The 17,562-nt window shown below is 47.8% G+C and overlaps 1 protein-coding gene across 6 annotated transcripts in view; it reads right to left on the reverse strand.

Annotated features, from left to right (window-relative positions):
- The window catches only part of NEDD4L (NEDD4 like E3 ubiquitin protein ligase), a 328,217-nt gene that overhangs the window by 146,164 nt on the left and 164,491 nt on the right, over positions 1-17,562 (reverse strand). Inside the window, exon 1 of one of the 6 annotated variants that reach the window (XM_032882413.1) lies at positions 1,557-1,616. The exons of the other annotated variants lie outside the window; for them this stretch is intronic. The gene's annotated coding sequence lies outside the window, so the exon portion shown is untranslated. Of the gene's footprint in view, positions 1-1,556; positions 1,617-17,562 lie in introns of those variants that run through there. 6 annotated transcript variants of the gene reach the window in all.

A 17,562-nucleotide genomic window follows, 5' to 3' on the forward strand; every position in this document is an offset into this window, starting at 1 on the left:
ATCAGAAGTCAGTTTTAAGGTCATAGGCTCTCGGACTTTGGCATATCAGTACTCGAGCAAGGGGGTAGCTGACACTGCTGGGCCCCAAACTGAAAGACCACCCCCCCCACAACGGCAAAGATCCAGTAAAATCTGGGGTGGGACCCTAGAATTTGTAAATTTTTTTAAAAGATTTATTTATTTATTTATTTGATACAGCAAGAGAGGGAACACAAGCAGGGGGAGTGGGAGTGGGAGTGGGAGAAGAAGCAGGCTTCCCGCAGAGCAAGGAGCCCAAAGCGGGACTGGATCCCAAGACCCTGGGATCACGACGTGAGCGGAAGGCAGACACTTAACGACTGAGCCACCCAGGCGCCCCTAGAATAGTATTTGTGATGAAGTCCTGATGATGCTGCTGCTCTTGATCCTGGAACCACACGCTCAGAACCACTGTTCCAGGTAGAGTTTGAAAAGAGTATTTTTTAGCTATAGAAACTAATTTTCTATTTCCAGCCACCGAGCTATTGCTAAAAAAAGCTCAAGGTCTGGTATCTCTGTTATCTCAGAAACAGGCTCTGAGCATGCCACAGGGATGTGCGTGCATGCGCGCGCGCACACACAGACACACTCTCTCTCTCTCTCCAGTACTACAGAAAACACCGTAAACTCTGCCGACTGCCACCTCGTTCTCAGGGCCCTCGGCCATCACAGAGCTGCCTATTACATCACGGCAACAGCGACAAGCGTTTGTCTGAGCGGTATAGGCACATCCTTCTACTAATCATTTATTCGCTCCGCTCGGAATCCCCTGAACAGTTCACGGCGAGTGACACATGCAGCTGGGAGTTGAGAGTGGGGCCTCTGAGAGGGACGAGGTGTCTCAGGCATGAGAGAAGGCAAGTCTAAGCGTGCCGTGAGCGCTCGTCCACGTCGAGAAGTACTAGGCGTCCGCATGAAACATCAACCAGGCAACTGGAAGAGAGAGCAGCATGGAGAGATCCAGAAGTGTGCAAACGAGCTGAGGAAAGGATGGAGATGTAAGGACACGGGGAGGGGGCGCAGGGCACAGGATGAGTTCGCTGGTGACAAGGCAGTAAGTTCAAGGGTGGTAGGTGGTGGGGGAGGGAGGGAGGGGGACAGACCAGAGACTGGTTCCCCGTTCTTTCTCCCTCTCTGCTGTACCATTCACATCGAACAGTAGTTACTGAGCACCCACTACATTCCAAGGACACTGCTCCAAGCGGACAAGAGTCAGTGAGCTGGGGAAAGGAGTGAACAACAACAACAAAAATGATTAAAACAGCAAAGATCATTAATGGGCATTTGGGAATCATCCCACTGATCTCAGCTGAGTGAGGAGGATGGCACGATTCCGTTTCAGCAAGGTGAACGCTGGGGCACGATGCCGAGACAAGGGACGAGGCACTGAGCGCCAGAAAGGGAGCAGGAAGATGCTAGAGCAGCCCAGACAAGAATCCTTACTACCCCGACTGTGGGCTCAAGTGGCAGCGGCACGACCACCACAGGCCCAGCAGCCAGTCCGTGCCTGCACCGGTGAGATACGCGCAATAGCTCACTGGGTCCTCAGTGCAAGTTCGGGAAGTCGGCACCTTTTTTCAGACGAGAAAATGAGAGAAATCACTTGCCCAAGGTGGAATCGTAAGCCGTGCCTGCTCCAGAATCCAGCGCTCGCTGGCCAGCCTTGCTGTCACCCGCTACCGGCTAGCCACCAAGGGAGCTGGCTGGAAGGAACATCTAGGGGCAGGAGCTCCTAACATTATGCCAAGTCGGAAAACATTCTGTACTGTGACTGCTATTATGACCTAAATTTTTATCTTTGCTGCTGTCGTATCTGGAGGAAGAGTAAGTCGCCTGACTATCTCCCTCTGGGGAAGGCCACACCTCGAGATCTTAATTTCTCAACACCCCCCAAATAACTAGCTGTATATCTCGGACGAGTCACTTTAACACGCAGAACCTCAATTTTCGTTCTCTCTGAAATAAAGGGGTTAGACTCAATCAGTGGTTTTCGAACTATAGACACCACAGAGCCTTTCTTCTGCATTAACTGTCCCAGGGAACTACAGGCTACCATTCCCCCCTTTGGCTGTTTGACAGATTGGGGCTTCCATGTTAGAATTTGGGTGGGGGCAGGGTTCTGTAATTGGGGGGAATAAAGTTTTAGGGGCGCCTGGATGGCTCATTTGTTTAAGCGTCTGACTCTTGGTTTTCGGCTCAGGTCACAATGTCAGGGTCGAGGGAAAGAGCCCCGAGTCGGGCTCCACACTCAACATGGAGTCTGCTTGAGATTTTCCCTCCCTCTACCCCTCCCCCCCACCAGCTCGCATGCTGTCTAAACTAAATTTTAAAATCTTTAACAATAACTGGACTACACGATCCCTTTTAGTTAGAACATTCTGAATCTCAGAACAATTCAGACTCACTTCGCATCACTCATGGTAACGTTACAGCCTGTCCATCCTAAGGAAACACAGCTTAACTACCCAAGATACAGGAGGAATCAAGAATAAAGCCCTGATCTCTACTAAGAGGCTTTTTCTCTGTCAGAGGATAAAGGGTAAAAAAGCCCACAGTTCTGAGTATGTGAAACCACTCTTGGTCACCACAGGGCTCAAATTTTCCTGTACACATTACCAGCTTCTAACCAACCCACCTGCTAGGAAAAACACATGACCTAAACAACAAGCCCAACAAAAGGGGCCCTTGTACCATGTATGTTTGTGCCCTTGAGTCCAGGGCAGGGAAATGAAGGCTCCTGGAGTTACACCACCCCCCACGCATTGGGGAGAAGCTGTCCCTTTAGGGCCTTCATTTCTGAACACAATGTTCTGCAGGAGTGGAGAAAGGGAGAACTCAGCTTCCAGAGTCTTTTTCACACCTGACCCCACATATGCCCTCCAATAAAAACGGCAACTTTGGGGGACCCTTCTGCCCTCCGAAGTTCTACCTCCCAGATCCTCGATGCACTCTGTACCTTTGCTAGGCTGACTCAGTCCTGAGGTTAATGCTTAGTTCAGACGTGCCTCCCCACTCCGAGGTGAGGGAAGCACCAGCAGGTTCCACCAGGAACCTTCTCCTGACACAGCAGCAGCTCCTTAGAAGGTCCCAGTATGGGGAGCAGATACAGGGTGTGGGAGCAGGTGCAGAGAGTTCTGGCTTTCATGCTCCTCCTTATACACGGCTGGCAGATTGTGTCGCTGGTAACCATGAATACGTAATACTTTTATAATAACAAAACAAAACAGAATAGGTAGGGCACAGAGGGAAACAGGCAAGACAACCATCCCTCCCTCCCTCACCATGCTTCTCCATTTGACACCCTTGACCGCTTCCACTGGGTCTCTAATCTCTGGTTCGCCAGCACTGAGTGACCTTCAGACCATTCTCGAACAAAATGGGAAGTTTTTAACTCAGAGGGTTACTGTGATGATCACATAAAACTGTGTATTAGGGGCGCCTGGGTGGCTCAGGCGGTTAAGCATCTCCCTTCGGCTCAGGTCACGATCCCAGGGTCCTGGGATCGGGCCCCACGTCAGGTTCCCTGCTCAGCGGGGAGCCTGCTTCTCCCTCTGCTTGCTGCTCTACCTGTGCTATCTGTCAAATAAATAAATAAAATCTTTAAAAAAATAAAATTGTGTATTGATATCAATACCCAGTCAGCACCAGACACACGGTACAAGTGCCTCATAAATGACAGCTGTTATGATCATAGATTCTGTTCTTTCCTCTTGTGAGACTTTTAAGGCTCTCTGTTGTTCCTTCTGACCCCCACTTCTGCTGTGATTGCTGATCTGATTGGCCCCTGATGACCTCCTCGTGACACTGGGGGCGGGCCAACCACAGCACACGGACCTCCAGGCTTCCTCATTCACACTGCGGGATCTGGGGTGGAGACAAACGGCTCATGGTGTTCACAGCTGAGCTCAGAATCCACTCCTCCCAAGTAGTTTGGGTCCTAATGGCTGGTGTGCAGGACAACTCAGGGCCAGCATGAACATTTCCCTTACTCAGCTCAGTTCTTTATGGATTAGAAGAGAAATTCTGTTTCATAGCCTTCTGCCTTCTCTGCACAGTCACGTGTTTTAGGCACCACTTTCTAAGCCTCTGAAGGAGTCAACAAATTGATAATAGGATTCAAGCGCCCTATTTACTGACTGCCTACTCTATTCCAGGCAAGGAGACAAACAGTGGAAATAAGACACTGTCCCTACCCCATCTGAACCGGGCACAGAGAAGCAAAGCAATGATTCAGACAGGGTGTGCCGAGTACCCAGGAATACAGCACTCCATAGCCGTGGCTCCTGACCTCACGCTCACCTCGATTACCCGTCCCCACCCCAGGCCTGCCAGATCAGAACCTCCAGGGCTGGGACCCGGGATTCTGCATCTGTCAAATGTCCCACGTGATTTCCATGCACTGGGCAATCTTGGCACCCCTCCCAGAGGCCAAGAAGGGAGGACCAAGAGCAAAGTGAGATTTCTCTGAAGGGGAGAACATAAGCAAAGGTCCAGTGGCAGGCTGGAGCCAGGATGTTTGCCACAGCTGCAGACCAGAGGGCTTGGGAGGAAGAGGAAGCTCCAGTTCAAACCACAGGGAGCCTTCTATGCAACTAAGAGCTGGGCATCGCCATGGAGGGTTTGGGGGGGCTTCCAAACCTGGCCCCCTTATTTGTAGCTGTATGTGGAAATCTCCTGTGTCCTCTTTGTCCCTCAATAATGGGGAGACAAGCAGTATTTCCTTTTGTAAGGAGGCTGTTAGGAGGACTGAGATAACCATAGTGCTGGACAGACAGTAAGCACGCAATAAATTTTAGCTGCTTCTGCCACGACGTCACTGTTATCATGGGTTGTGGAAAGGGAAGATTTTATTTATTCATTTGACAGAGCACAAGCCGGGGGAGAAGAAGGAGAAGCAGACTCCCCACAAAGCAGGGGAAGCCCAATATGGGACTCAATCCCAGGACTCCAGGATCATGACCTGAACTGAAGACAGTGGCTTAACCAACTGAGCCACGCAGGCGTCCCAGGGGAAGATTCTCTGACCAAAGTCATTACAAGAAAACAGCAGGTGAAGGGACCATGCTGGAAGGCTTCTGCACTGAGGACTGAGAAAGGTCTAAACACAGAAGCAGTAAGGACCCAAAGCAGAGGGCTGGGAGCAGCCCGAAGGTGTACTGGAAACACCTGGGTGGCTCACGGAAGGCGGTGAGGCCGTCAGGGGAGGGGAGAGGCATGCACGCCAATTCCAACCTTTGGGCCTGGGTGACGGGTGCAGGCTCACGCCACAGAATGGGACTAGGGCTTCAATCCCTTGCTGGGCCAGCGACATCAGCCACGGAGGAGTGGGATGTGCCCACTGGCAAGGCTGCTCTACCCTCTGGGGCGAGGCCCATGAACCCCAAGGCACCACCTTTACGCAGCTCTCGAAGTCTCAGGCCATCACACGAGAGGCGCTGGCATATTCTGTGTCCTGCCCATGAAGATGCATTTGTATCCAAGTCTGCAAGGACACATCCAAGGCCACCGTCTGTCCTCAAAGAATCCCAATGACTGAGTGTTATTTACACAAGAAGTTGTTAAGTTAGAATTGGCCTCCAAATCTTTATGTCTCAATTGGACAAGCCAGCATCTTAAAGGCGCCTGGCTTCCTCCACATTTTTCACTGTGTATGTACAGTTCAGAAGAGCAAACGACCTCGGAGACACGGGCTGTTCAGTAACAAACAAGACCCTGCAGCTGCACACACAGATGATGATTTTCTGAGGGAAGAACCAGAAAGTGTCATCATCGAAGCCCCAGATGCCACAGGCAATCAGTGGCTAGAAGACAGACCCTGCTCACTGGAAGGAAATCGCAATAGTCTAACAAGAGCCAAGATGCCCAACAAAAAAATTCCTATTCCACAAGGACCTGCTCTGTCATGAAATGTCACCAAGGAACCTCAGTCACAAGGCCACCCTGACCTTGCAAAACTGCCGAGCAAAGACCATCGAAATTGCCATCCGTCCATCCTCAGCACAAGGCCCAGCGCTGAAAAACTGCGTTTCCCTCTCTCTGGGCCTCTCTTCCGGTTTCCTTAAAGAGACAAGAACTCAGAGATGGGTCTGGTTCCACCTTCGTCACCAGGAAGCACAGACATCGCAGCCGTGGCCGCTTCTCAGAGAGCAACGGAGGTAAGACCTGCTGGGCCCGCCCACTGCTCCATCCCCCGACCAGCGCGGACGAGGGCCAGCAGTCCGAGGCAACATGACCGGAGTGAGGCTCAACCCTCTCCATCTGACTGGCTCAAACCGTCCATGACGAACAAGGATGTGTAAAGGCGAATTCTTCCGCGCAGATCATTTACTGATTTTGGTCAGACTGAACAGTCTTTGCTGAGATCCCTATACCTTCGAGGAGGCCGGAGGGCAGAGGGCTGCCTCTGCCGGACAGAGCATTCGAGATGGGTTACGATCGGCTGCAGCCGGGTCGGAATGACACTGCCTTGTCCCCCGTCCCCTCCCTCCCTGCTATCAAGCGTCCCTCCAAGGTATCTGGCTATCAGAGGAACAACGAGAAAGGTCTTCATTTTTTAACCATTTTTCTCCTCTAAGGGAAACACCACAACCACAGCCTGAAGGAAGCAATAATTCTTTCCTATAACATGAGGTTACTCAGTATGTCACTGGGACAACCTGTGAAAGGGCTATGTCTTCTTTCCCTCTTAGCCAAGACCAGAGGGCTAGTGTAGTATATTATGTTGTGCCATAGATTAAGTTTGTTTTGACTACCTGATGTATCTATGCAGAGAGACTTAGCCAACCCAGAGAAAGTCTCATTGGAAAATCTATTTGTTGAAGGTTTTTTCCTCATTCTTTTCTATGGCTGACTATTACAGCAGTGTTGCATGAAGTACTGACATCTGTAATAATAGCATAAAATAAGGAAAAATATTACCTAGAAAGCATGAGACTAAAACACAAATTTAGCCATATTGTTGAAACTGAAGTTTTTAGTCTAAGAAATTGTCAAAGATGTAAAAGAGGTAACAATCCTGGAAGAGGCAGACGTCTGAATACTACCAGAAAGAAATTATTCCAAGTTTTCTGGACAGCAACATGACAGCAGGTATCCCATATAAAGAGTTGATGCCTTTAACTCGACAAATCTGTTTCTGAGGGTTAATCCCAAAGAAATCATCAGACATGCAAGCAAATATTTACCTAGAAAAGATACTCATTACAGCATCGCACATAAAAAGAAATTAGAAACAACTTTTCAGTCCAATAGAGAAATGACTGAGTAAATTATGGTATCATCATGTGCTAGAATATTAAAACCATGAAAATTATGTTTTCAAATAATATTTGTAAGTGGGAGGAAATAATCCTGGTATAACATCAAGGAATAAGCAGGATCTAAAAATTCTACATACATATGAAAATAGTTGAGAAAAATGGAGCTGAAGTTAACAGTTGCTCTCTCTAGATATGCTTAGGAATTATGTTTATTTTCTTAATTTTTTTCTAAATTTTCTACTGTGAGGCAAGTACTATTTTTTTTAAGATTTCATTTATTTTTGAGAGAGAGAGAGAAAGTGTGTGTGTGTGTGTGTGTGTGTGCACGCGCAAGCATGGGCAGGGGAAGGGAGGGGCAGGAAAGGGAGAAGCAGATTCCTGACTGAGCGGGGAGCCCAACTTGGGGCTCCATCCCAGGACCCTAAACTGAAAGTCAGTTGTTTGACTGAGCCACCCAGGCACCCCAGGAAGTACAATTTTTGTAACTGCAAAAAGTCATGAAAATACCAATAGTAGTTACACATATGTTTCAACCATAATAAACTCTTTGACAAGGCACTGAAACCTGTAATTTCATGGCTAGTCTACACTATGGTAACAAACCCATAAGGGCTTCAAAAAATTTGTTTCTACCCAGAAAAGTGCCTTAAATGGATGAGTACTAAAGATTTTTGAAAGAATATGCATAAACATTCCAGCCCTTGAGACTTAATGAAAGGCATGAAATATATCACTCGCCACCAACAGTGGCAGTGAGTTACTCTGTACAATCTTTCAACAAACATGGGACAGACATGGTTCAGCTGACAAATGAATTCTCATGTTGGTTCGAGGTAGTTGTTAAGGGAGGCATTAAAACTTTACAGCTTAGGTGTATTCTGTGAAACTGCTAAAAAGAAAAAAAATCCACTTTCTGATACTTCCTTTATGATTTTGCCACTGGGAGCAACTAGTGGCTTACCCCATCCTAAAACCTTCCCTGTCACCTAAGCCTTTAATTGCTAGTCAAGACTGACTCTCTCCTGGTTCCCTGCCATCTACAACCAGTCCCCAAGGGGAGGTCCCAAACTTGGGCCATAGAGAACCCTGGGAGCCTGTCGGGGGAGGGTGTTACTGCAGGCCCACCAGTCTGTCTCGAACACACAAATAGTTTTCTTTCTATCTAGGCAGACATGCAACAGCCCCTGAAAATATTTAAGCTACAGTTTGTCTAAAAACAAAACAAAACAAAACCAAAAAAACCCTGACTTAAAATCAATGTTTTCTTATGCTGTAATAGTATAATTATCGTTCATTTCATGTTGTCGCCAGAAAACTGTTTCAGCTTATAAATTACTGAAATGTAATACAGTTGCCAAAGAAACTGATAGTTACAACTTGCCCTTACCTCCAGCGCATTGTCTCTTCCCCCATATACATCCAACTACCAAAGGTTAAGAAAAACTCTTCTTTCCAGGAATGACTTAACAGAGCAGAGAACAGCTGACAAAGCCCCAGGAGAGGGGAAACAAAACCTGCTCCCTTTTCAGAAACGAGTAATTGATTTACACCCGCAAATAGTCACCTGTCCACCAGATGCAAGGGATTATGGCGGGTACTCCTGGGGGAGGCCAAGTAAGTGGGAGGCAGAGGACAGATGAGGAGGGGCCCTTAAAGAGGCTGTCTTCCCTTCCCCTCCAGAAACACTAAAGTCAGATGAATGTATGTCATACAGGTGTGTTGCCTTTATGGAGTTGGTTGTGCGTATTAAGAACTCAAAGAAGCTTATCGGTTTTTATGACTATTCCAAGATGATCTGAAATGCAGGGAATATCTTCTATGAACTGAAGTAGTAACTTCCAGTAACATTGACCAAGCAGCGCCTGGGTAAAGAGCATGGTTCTTGGAGCCTTATGCATATACCGTCTCTCATCACTCAAACAGCCCTGGGAAAGAGAGTGTTAGTATCCCCAGTTCATGAATAAGGAAAAGATGCCCTCATATGTATGTATACACATGAAATGCTATGTAGCCATTAAAATGGTATTAATGGTGCTCCCTTCAGCAGCACATATACCAAAATGGTATTAATGAACTTGATTTAGTTGCCTTTAAAGGAAGTTTTAAAAAAACCACGTATTACAACTAAAAATGCAAATAAAACTACTGCATTATAAATACACCAAACTATAAAATAGTGTTTATTACTGCATTAATGAGACCATGCGTGATTTTTTTCCTCCTTTCATTTCTCCATATATTCCAAACGAAAGAGATGTGTTACTGTTTAGCTGGGATGCTGAAACGGGAGGGAGACAGAGCTGGTGGGCTCGGGCTTCCCCCGCTCCACAAATGGTCCCACATGGCAGCAACTAGAAAATCCAAGTTAAAAATACCATACGTGTACCTATTAACTAGATGGGAGAAAAGGCATTTTAACTTTAACATGAATCTCTCATTTAAGAGCCAGAAGGTACATAAGAGGGTAAAGAGGTCCCGAAGAACTTTGAAAGAAAGTCATACAACACAGGAAGTGGAGTGCAAGGGAGGGTGTTAATTTCCGTTCAATGTCCTGTTGGCGAGCTAGGCTTCATCATCATTTTAACAGCATGCATCTCCCTGTGGGGCCCGTGGCAATGAGGTAATGTTTAATCACCAGGCCACAGCACCTCCCTTCGTATCCCTTTACAAGGTTCTAAGAAACCATTTTGCCAAAGGCCTCGAGGGTTGTCCTCCACACACATTCAAGGGAGGGAGCAATTCAAATCCCTGTGCTTGGACAGAAAGCACCCATGTTCCAAACTGCTGAGACAAGACTTAGCACAAGAGTCTCTCCTCCAAAAACGTCATACAGGAATTTGGGGGGGGGGGGGGGGAGGCAGCACATGCACACTCACCAACCACATACACATACAGGAAGGATGCCACAGCTTCAGAGTGTTTGGAAAGTTTAGGGGGTTTACTGCCTTAATATAAGGGAATACCCCCAAATAACCCATTGATCAAAAGACATGAACTTCCCAGACTAGAAATGGAACAAAAAAGCTAAAGTGAGTTCAACTGCCCTCAAATAGTATGGTGGTATTGTCTCTCAACATGCAGAAGATCAGGGAAATCTTTGGCCACACAAACCATTACAGCAAACACAGCTGCATGTATCACTAATTCCAAATTGTCATGATAGTTCAGAGGTACTTCTAATCCTTTCCTTCGACCACTACTGACTAGTCATGTTTGTTACAGCCCCAGGACCAGCCCCACAGTAGACAATAACCCAAATCCACAAGGGCCCTAATCCCAATACAGCACATACTCAAGCCCGAAACACGTATCTCAGGTTCGCTTCATATAAACCTCAAGTACTCCTTGGACGCTCTGGCTGAACACAGATCTGTGACTGGAATCATCTCCCCAGTCATTACCTCCCACCACAGACCCAGACATGGTTCCATGAACATAAATTCTACCCGGAAAACACATTTTTTAATGTGCACACATTAAAAAAAAGTGCACATGCCTGCACACGCGTGTGTACACACACACACACAGCCTTACTACTGCTGAGAGCATACTTGGTCTTTGTCAATAAATCATGGGTGCATTTGATTCCTTAAAAAAAGGTCCCAGAAGAATGTCCATGGGTAGTAAATTTGTATGACAATATAGCCCCAGTATAAAAAAGCATACTTTCAAATTTACCACACCATTAAACTCCATGTCGTCAGTCTTCACTGATCTTAAATATTTAAGTAGCTATCCTATGTAATTAACTGAGTAATTAGCATAACCCAGAAGTCATACGTTTTCTAAGACAAATTTATCGCTAATATGCTTGTACATTCACTCGTACATTCTGCAGAACTCATTCCTGCCTGTGAACGTGTTATCCACCCTAAATGTTTCTGTATACTGGTTTGCACGAAGAGTTATAAGCTTCCAGAACTCCAAAGAAGTGAAACAGACAGGAATTCCAAGAAGTAGCTCAGGCAGAAACTCTTTGGGAAGGGCAAGCATGTTAAACAGATGCATACACGGCTATCAGGAAATCTTTGCAAATACCAACAGCTCTCCTTAACGTCGGAGAGGAGAGCCACGTTCTCCTTCCAGAACTTTCATTCAGTCTCCCCCTCCCCCTCCCCCGCTAACAGAATCCTGAGCTGGCTGAACACAAGTTTCAATCTTACAAGTCCTAGAGATCCTAAATGATCATGAAACCTAAATGCTAAATCATCCCCAAAGAAGTTCTTTTGAAAACCATACAGCTCAACTCTACTATTTAAGCAGTATTTTATACTCCAGCAGAAACAGAAATGTGCTCGATCTATTTAACTACCTAGGCCAGAGAAGGCAGCGTCTATGGGGCACAAAGTCTGCACTTAGGAAGTCTTTCTTGTGTCACAGAGGATAGTGCTCCTATGAAAAATTAGGAACTTGGTGAGACTTATCAAGAAAACTTTCTAATATTCCCCATCTGCACCCCACATCCTGTCACAAGATGGCTCATCCTGCCAAGTCTCCTCCTCACCTTTCTCCAAGTACCTATTAAGGGCTTCGATCTTGCTTTCGCTTGGCAGTGCCTATCCCCTGATGGTGACTGCCCACAGGAAAGATGAGCTAGAACAACTGAGAATACGCACACATGCCCTGTCTGTTGAGGGCTCAAGTGCAAACAGGTCCATTCTCTAGCACACCGCATCACCACAATGGCTGTGACCTAGGGATTAGGAATTCCTAGAGGTTCTCAAACTGAGGCGGCATTAGATCACTTGGGAGGCTGACAAAAACACAGGTTGCTGAGTCCCAATCCCTGAGTTTCCAATTCTGGTCTGAGGTAGAACAGGGCAGTCTGCATTTCTAGCAACTGGCTCATGTGTCCCCCACCCCCTTACTCTGGGAAGCAATGAGACTCTACTTCTCCCTCTTTGTTTCTCCAGGATCCAGCACAATGGGTTCATTCAGGTCAGTATTTCCGCCCCCACTATCCCATCAGCCCTGAGAGCACGAGGAGGGTACAGCCTCACCTATACTGGGTGCCAAGGTCTTTAACGCTTGACATTGCCCTTGTTTACTGGGGTTGTAAAGGGCAACCTACAAGGTCTACCTGTCATTTTAATTAACCAGTCAGCACTGCTTTGTGTTTATTTCAATGGGGGGGGGGGGAGAGCAGAGCAAAGGCAAGTCAGTTCTTGCCTATTTAAAAAACACACCATTGTCTAATGAGAGGATGGTTACAAGTACCCTGCAATAACACAAACCCATCAGGAATTCAGTTCTCAAGAAAATACGGGGAAAAACCTGAGATTCAATCCTTCAGCCGGGCTCTGTGCTCTTACACGAGGCCGGTGGGATACCGGTACCCACTCACCTTCTCTAGTGGCTCGATCGAGAGTCAATCCAACTTGAGCATCATCAAAGACAAATTCAAAGACATGTTCTTGTTTTTTATGAATTAGTTCCCTTTACCCCCAATTTATCAAGTTGGTAGCCAGAAAACAACAGGTGCACGCACGCAGACTGGCACTGACATCAGCCAGTGTGGGACCAAACCTCCAGTCCACTTCAGTCACTCACCAGTCACACCAAAGCCATGTCCTTGGCTAATCCCACCTGATCAAAAAGGAAGAGCGCTGGTCAAACAGGGCAACTGTGAGCTGAGGACAAAGTGCAATCAACACTGAGCTGTGCCTACCTGGAAACGATGGCCAAGACCAAAGCAGACAAGGATTCAGGGAGCTCAGCCTCTATTAACTAAACAGAGGGAAAGACACTTTCAATGAACTCTGAAGAGCGCTGGATCCCCCAGCAGGGGCGTGCTGGTATACTCCGGGGCTCTGGGGCTGAGCGGAGCACAGGGAGCTAGGTGGCCAGCGCCCCTCTGGCCATCACAGAGATGGACACAGCCGAGACGCCCGTGTGCCTGGTGCTCGGGAGCAAAAGTCGAGCAGAGGGATTTCCCCCCCCACCCCAAAATGTTCCAAAATGGGGGAACATCAGCTCTGCTCAGAGAGCGCCTCAGACGGACAGGGCAGTGCAGGGAATGGAGGAGACCCAAGGTCAGTGTGTACTCCGCTCCATATATCGTAGGCACATCAACACCCACCTCTGTCCCCCCAAGTGCTGACTCCATGCCAAGCACTGCCCTACAACTTTCTGTATAATCTTTCCTTAAACCTACTCAGGAAGCTTCTAGACTTCTCAGGGGTGGGACACAGTCAGGAGCTAACAACCCTAAGACCGGTGCAGTTTTCACTACAAGAACCTATCTTCTCACAGACAAAATCCTCTGAGGAAAAGGGATTCCTCCCTCACTTGAAGTCAGAATGAAATGTGGCAGCTTCTGAAGCCTGGACGGGCAGTCCCATGAGTGGCGCCCATTCAGTGAAGCAGTGAGTGGAGTGGGGCGAGGGGGTGGAGGGGGCACCAGGGAAGCCCTGAGCCGAAGGTCTCGAGCTTGGCACACACCTAAACACAGAAAAGAACAGAGAAGCTCATCTTGAACCATTACCTAGGTCATGGGCTAAATCGTGCCCCCGTCCCAACAAAAAAGACAGCTAAGTTGCAATCCTAAAACCAGCGCATCTGAGTGTGACGGTCCTGGGAACGAGTTCCACATAGGGCCCTTTATAGAGGTAATCCAGTCAACATGAGGTCATTAGGGTGGGCCCTAGTCCAATACGATGTTGTCCCTACAAGGATCAACATGCACCAAGGGAAGATAATGGGAAGACCCATGGGGACAAGATGGCCCCGTGGCTGGAAGGATGCATCTGCAAGACCAAGGGAAGCTAAAGATCACCAGCAAACGCCAGAAGGAGTAAGAGGCAAGGGAGGAGGTCCCCCCAGAGCTCTCGGAGGGTGCACAGCCCTGCCTATACCTGGATTTCAGATGTGCAGCCCCCACAACTGAGAGACGATACATTGCTCAGTTTTAAGCCACCAGGATGTGGTAGTTTGTTACAGCCAACCTGGGAAACTCAAGAGGCCGTGCTAAAGCCAGTCTTTCTGAGAAGCCCTTGGGCCCAAATGTGTCCTCGACCTCTCACTCCTTTCTTATTTTAGAAGGAGGACCCTGACCACCTGGATGCTCAGTGTCCCCAGGAGGGGCCGGAGCAAGACCCACAGTCCAACGGTCCATCTCTGCATGACGCATCGTAAGAATCTCACTGGAAGTGAGATTCCTCAAGTCTGTTCAGGTCAGGTTTTGCCATCAGAGGAGTTTCCTACAAACCTACAGAAACATTCCCAACTTCCAGCGCTCTCTGGATTCTGGAACTGATAAAGGAAGGATCTGGAACAGATAAGGCCCGTAGGCCTGTTCCATGTTGTAGAACAACCCTTAAAACACACGTCCTCCCTCACGCCACCTGCCCATCCCCGTTCAGACTGTGCTCGGAAACACAGCTGCAGGGGAATCCCGCAATCCCCCACGAGAACGAAAGCATGCCCGCAACTCTTAAAAACGTAATTTGCAAAATAATTTTTTGAAAGTTTTATCTGCAAGGCTGTTACACATGCAAACAAACCACGAGACCCTCGACCTTTCCATTATGCGGAGTTTTGTACTATGTCACCACAAGGCTTTTTATTATGAAATTTTAAAAGAGAGGCAAAACAATTATGCTTCGCTACCACCACCGGAAGAAGAACAAGTATAATCAATAGCAAGTAGGCCAGGGGCGCCTGGGTGGCTCAGTGGGTTAAAGCCTCTGCCTTCGGCTCAGGTCATGATCCCAGGGTCCTGGGGTCGAGCCCCATATCGGGCTCTCTGCTCAGCAGGGAGCCTGCTTCCTCCTCTCTCTCTGCCTGCCTCTCTGCCAACTTGTGATCTCTGTCAAATAAATAAGTAAAATCTAAAAAAAAAAGTTTAAAAAAAAAATAGCAAGTAGGCCAGATGATGAAAATGCCCCACCTTAATGCCAGCAACAGAGAACTGTCACAGGGCACAAGTCCCCATATACCCCCACCCCCAGCCAATGCAATAAATATACAGAACATACTCACATTTGGATTTCCTGGCCTGGATGTTGTCAAGAAGAAAGGCAGTTTATAGAAGAAATAAAGGCTTCATCAGCATGAAATATTTCGGTTGACTTGCTAGCTCTTCCCTGGTGTGACCACCCCCAGACCCCTTTACCATGTCTCCAAAGCTAGACGCACATGGAAGATTTCCCCCTTTTGTTCAGACACCGTAAAATTCTCCTGTAAGTTACTGTGCTAGATGAGACTGGCTATTGAAGGACTTCTAAAGAGAGCCTGGGTAGGTTCTAAAATTGTTAGTGGTTATCGGTCCTACCCACACCACCCCCACCTCTCATAGAGGGTGTCTGAGCATGAAGGTTTAGTCACTAGGTGACTCTGTGTGTAGATACAGGTGTTTCTCCTTGTCCCTGTGTCCCTGAAGTGGTATTAAGATAATCATGGGGTGAGAGCACACAGAACAGATTAAGAGAATCTACCCAGAACAAAACACACCTTTCCCCTAACAACTATGGTGGTCAGACCTCTGTAACATAGAAATAGGACATGGGATCTTTGTCTTCCTTGTACCTGATGCTTAAGAATTTCTGCTAGGCAGTAAGTGCAGAACCTAACTAAACCATTTATCGCCAACATCCACACCTGATTCCCCAAATATGCCAATCGCCCATCTTCTAAGTCTTCAGCCCACCTGCCCGGGCGCATGTTTGCTCACAGGTGACCAGGTTTTCTCCGCTCATTCCAGGGGAAATCCAGGTAGCCGGCACCACCCACCCCCCTTCTTCCCAGAGCACAGCACCCTACACTAACCGGCCTCCCCATGCTCTACCCTCCTACAGCTGTGACTGTTGAGACCACTCCTCGCCACCAAATCACCTGGCCTTTCTGTATTATTTGTCCTTTCTTAAGTGTATAAATCTTAATGCTCTTAAACTGTTTGCAAGACACTTAAGGCCGCCACCCGTGTTTGAGGCTAGTCTGCGTTTTCCACCGAACCTCTCACAATGAATACTTTCTGGTTGCCTGACTTCCTACCCATCGTTACGACGGGGTAACTTCTTCCGAGGGTCACACACTTACAAACACAATCTTGCCCAATTGTCAAAACGTGCATTTCTCAAGTTTATTAACCTCAAATTCTTATGTGGCTGGTGCGGATTGAGATACCCTGAAACAGTGATCACAAGTAAATAAAATATACCATATACCACACTTGTGGGTGCAGCCGGTGTCACCAGGAAAGGAGACCAATCTCTCCCTTCCTTGGGTCACTAGGGGATAAGGCAGGTTACAACACCCCTAGCAAGGTCAACATGCACCTGCACCTGCCATTCTGCAGGAGTAATATTCAGTAAACGAACAAGCAGTTGGAGACCTCGGCAATTAACGTACAGGTAACGGCATGACTCCTTATAAGCGAGCACAAAACCCTGCCCAGACCCGTGCAATCTAAATTTGAGAAATGGTATGCGTGGGGATAACCATGTATTCTAGCCAAACACCAGTTATTACCTAATTAGATTTATACTCCATGTTCTGTAGTCGATAATTTTGAGGACCCAAGTCTTGAGCACTAGGCAAACAAACGAAGGACGTTTCTGGCCTCCCAAGCTCCTCGAGGATGAAATTCACTACAGGCCCCACCTCCTCCACTCCACAGATCTTGCTGATGCGCAGCCAAACATTAACCCAACTGCCCAAGCCCGGCCCAAAGGAATCACCCACTGTGAATTACTTTGTAGCCCGCAAGACTAAGTTGGGAGAATATGCAGTCTGCCTGGCTCTGGCCCTGTCTGTTAATGACTCTGTAACCTACAAGACCAAGTCTGGAGTAGGCCGTCCGCTCGGCTCTGGCCCTGGTCTGGGCCTGCAATGTCATCACCCACGTGCCTTACACATGTAGCCAAGGGGGAGGATTTTTCGTTCTCCAAACACACCAAGGTTTTCCCTCTGCTGCCAACGCCCTGCGCCCACCCTGCCTGCACATGACCCTCACTGGACCTTAAAGACCAGCTCAGCGGTCTCTGAGAACACTGCCTGGTCCCAAATCCCCAAACCCCACTCCTGTTGTAGAAGCCTATCAGGACAGTGATCATTTACATATGTGTCTGTTTTTGCTACTGGTCTGGAAAATCCTTCCAAACAAGCTATCCACGTCTTGGTCACTTGTGTATACAACATTCCAGTCCCACAACAGATCTGCAGCAGGTCACTGCTTTACAGGCTACCGTGCCCGCCCCTGAGCATGTCAGGCACATGGGGCCCTGGAGACAAGGTGGGCAGGCTCAATCTCGGGGCCTCTCTGCTAGGCAGATCCTGGAATAGCATG

Source organism: Lontra canadensis, unplaced genomic scaffold, assembly GCF_010015895.1.
Source record: "Lontra canadensis isolate GAN:19392208 unplaced genomic scaffold, GSC_riverotter_1.0 scaffold82, whole genome shotgun sequence".
NCBI classification, from domain to species: domain Eukaryota; kingdom Metazoa; phylum Chordata; class Mammalia; order Carnivora; family Mustelidae; genus Lontra; species Lontra canadensis.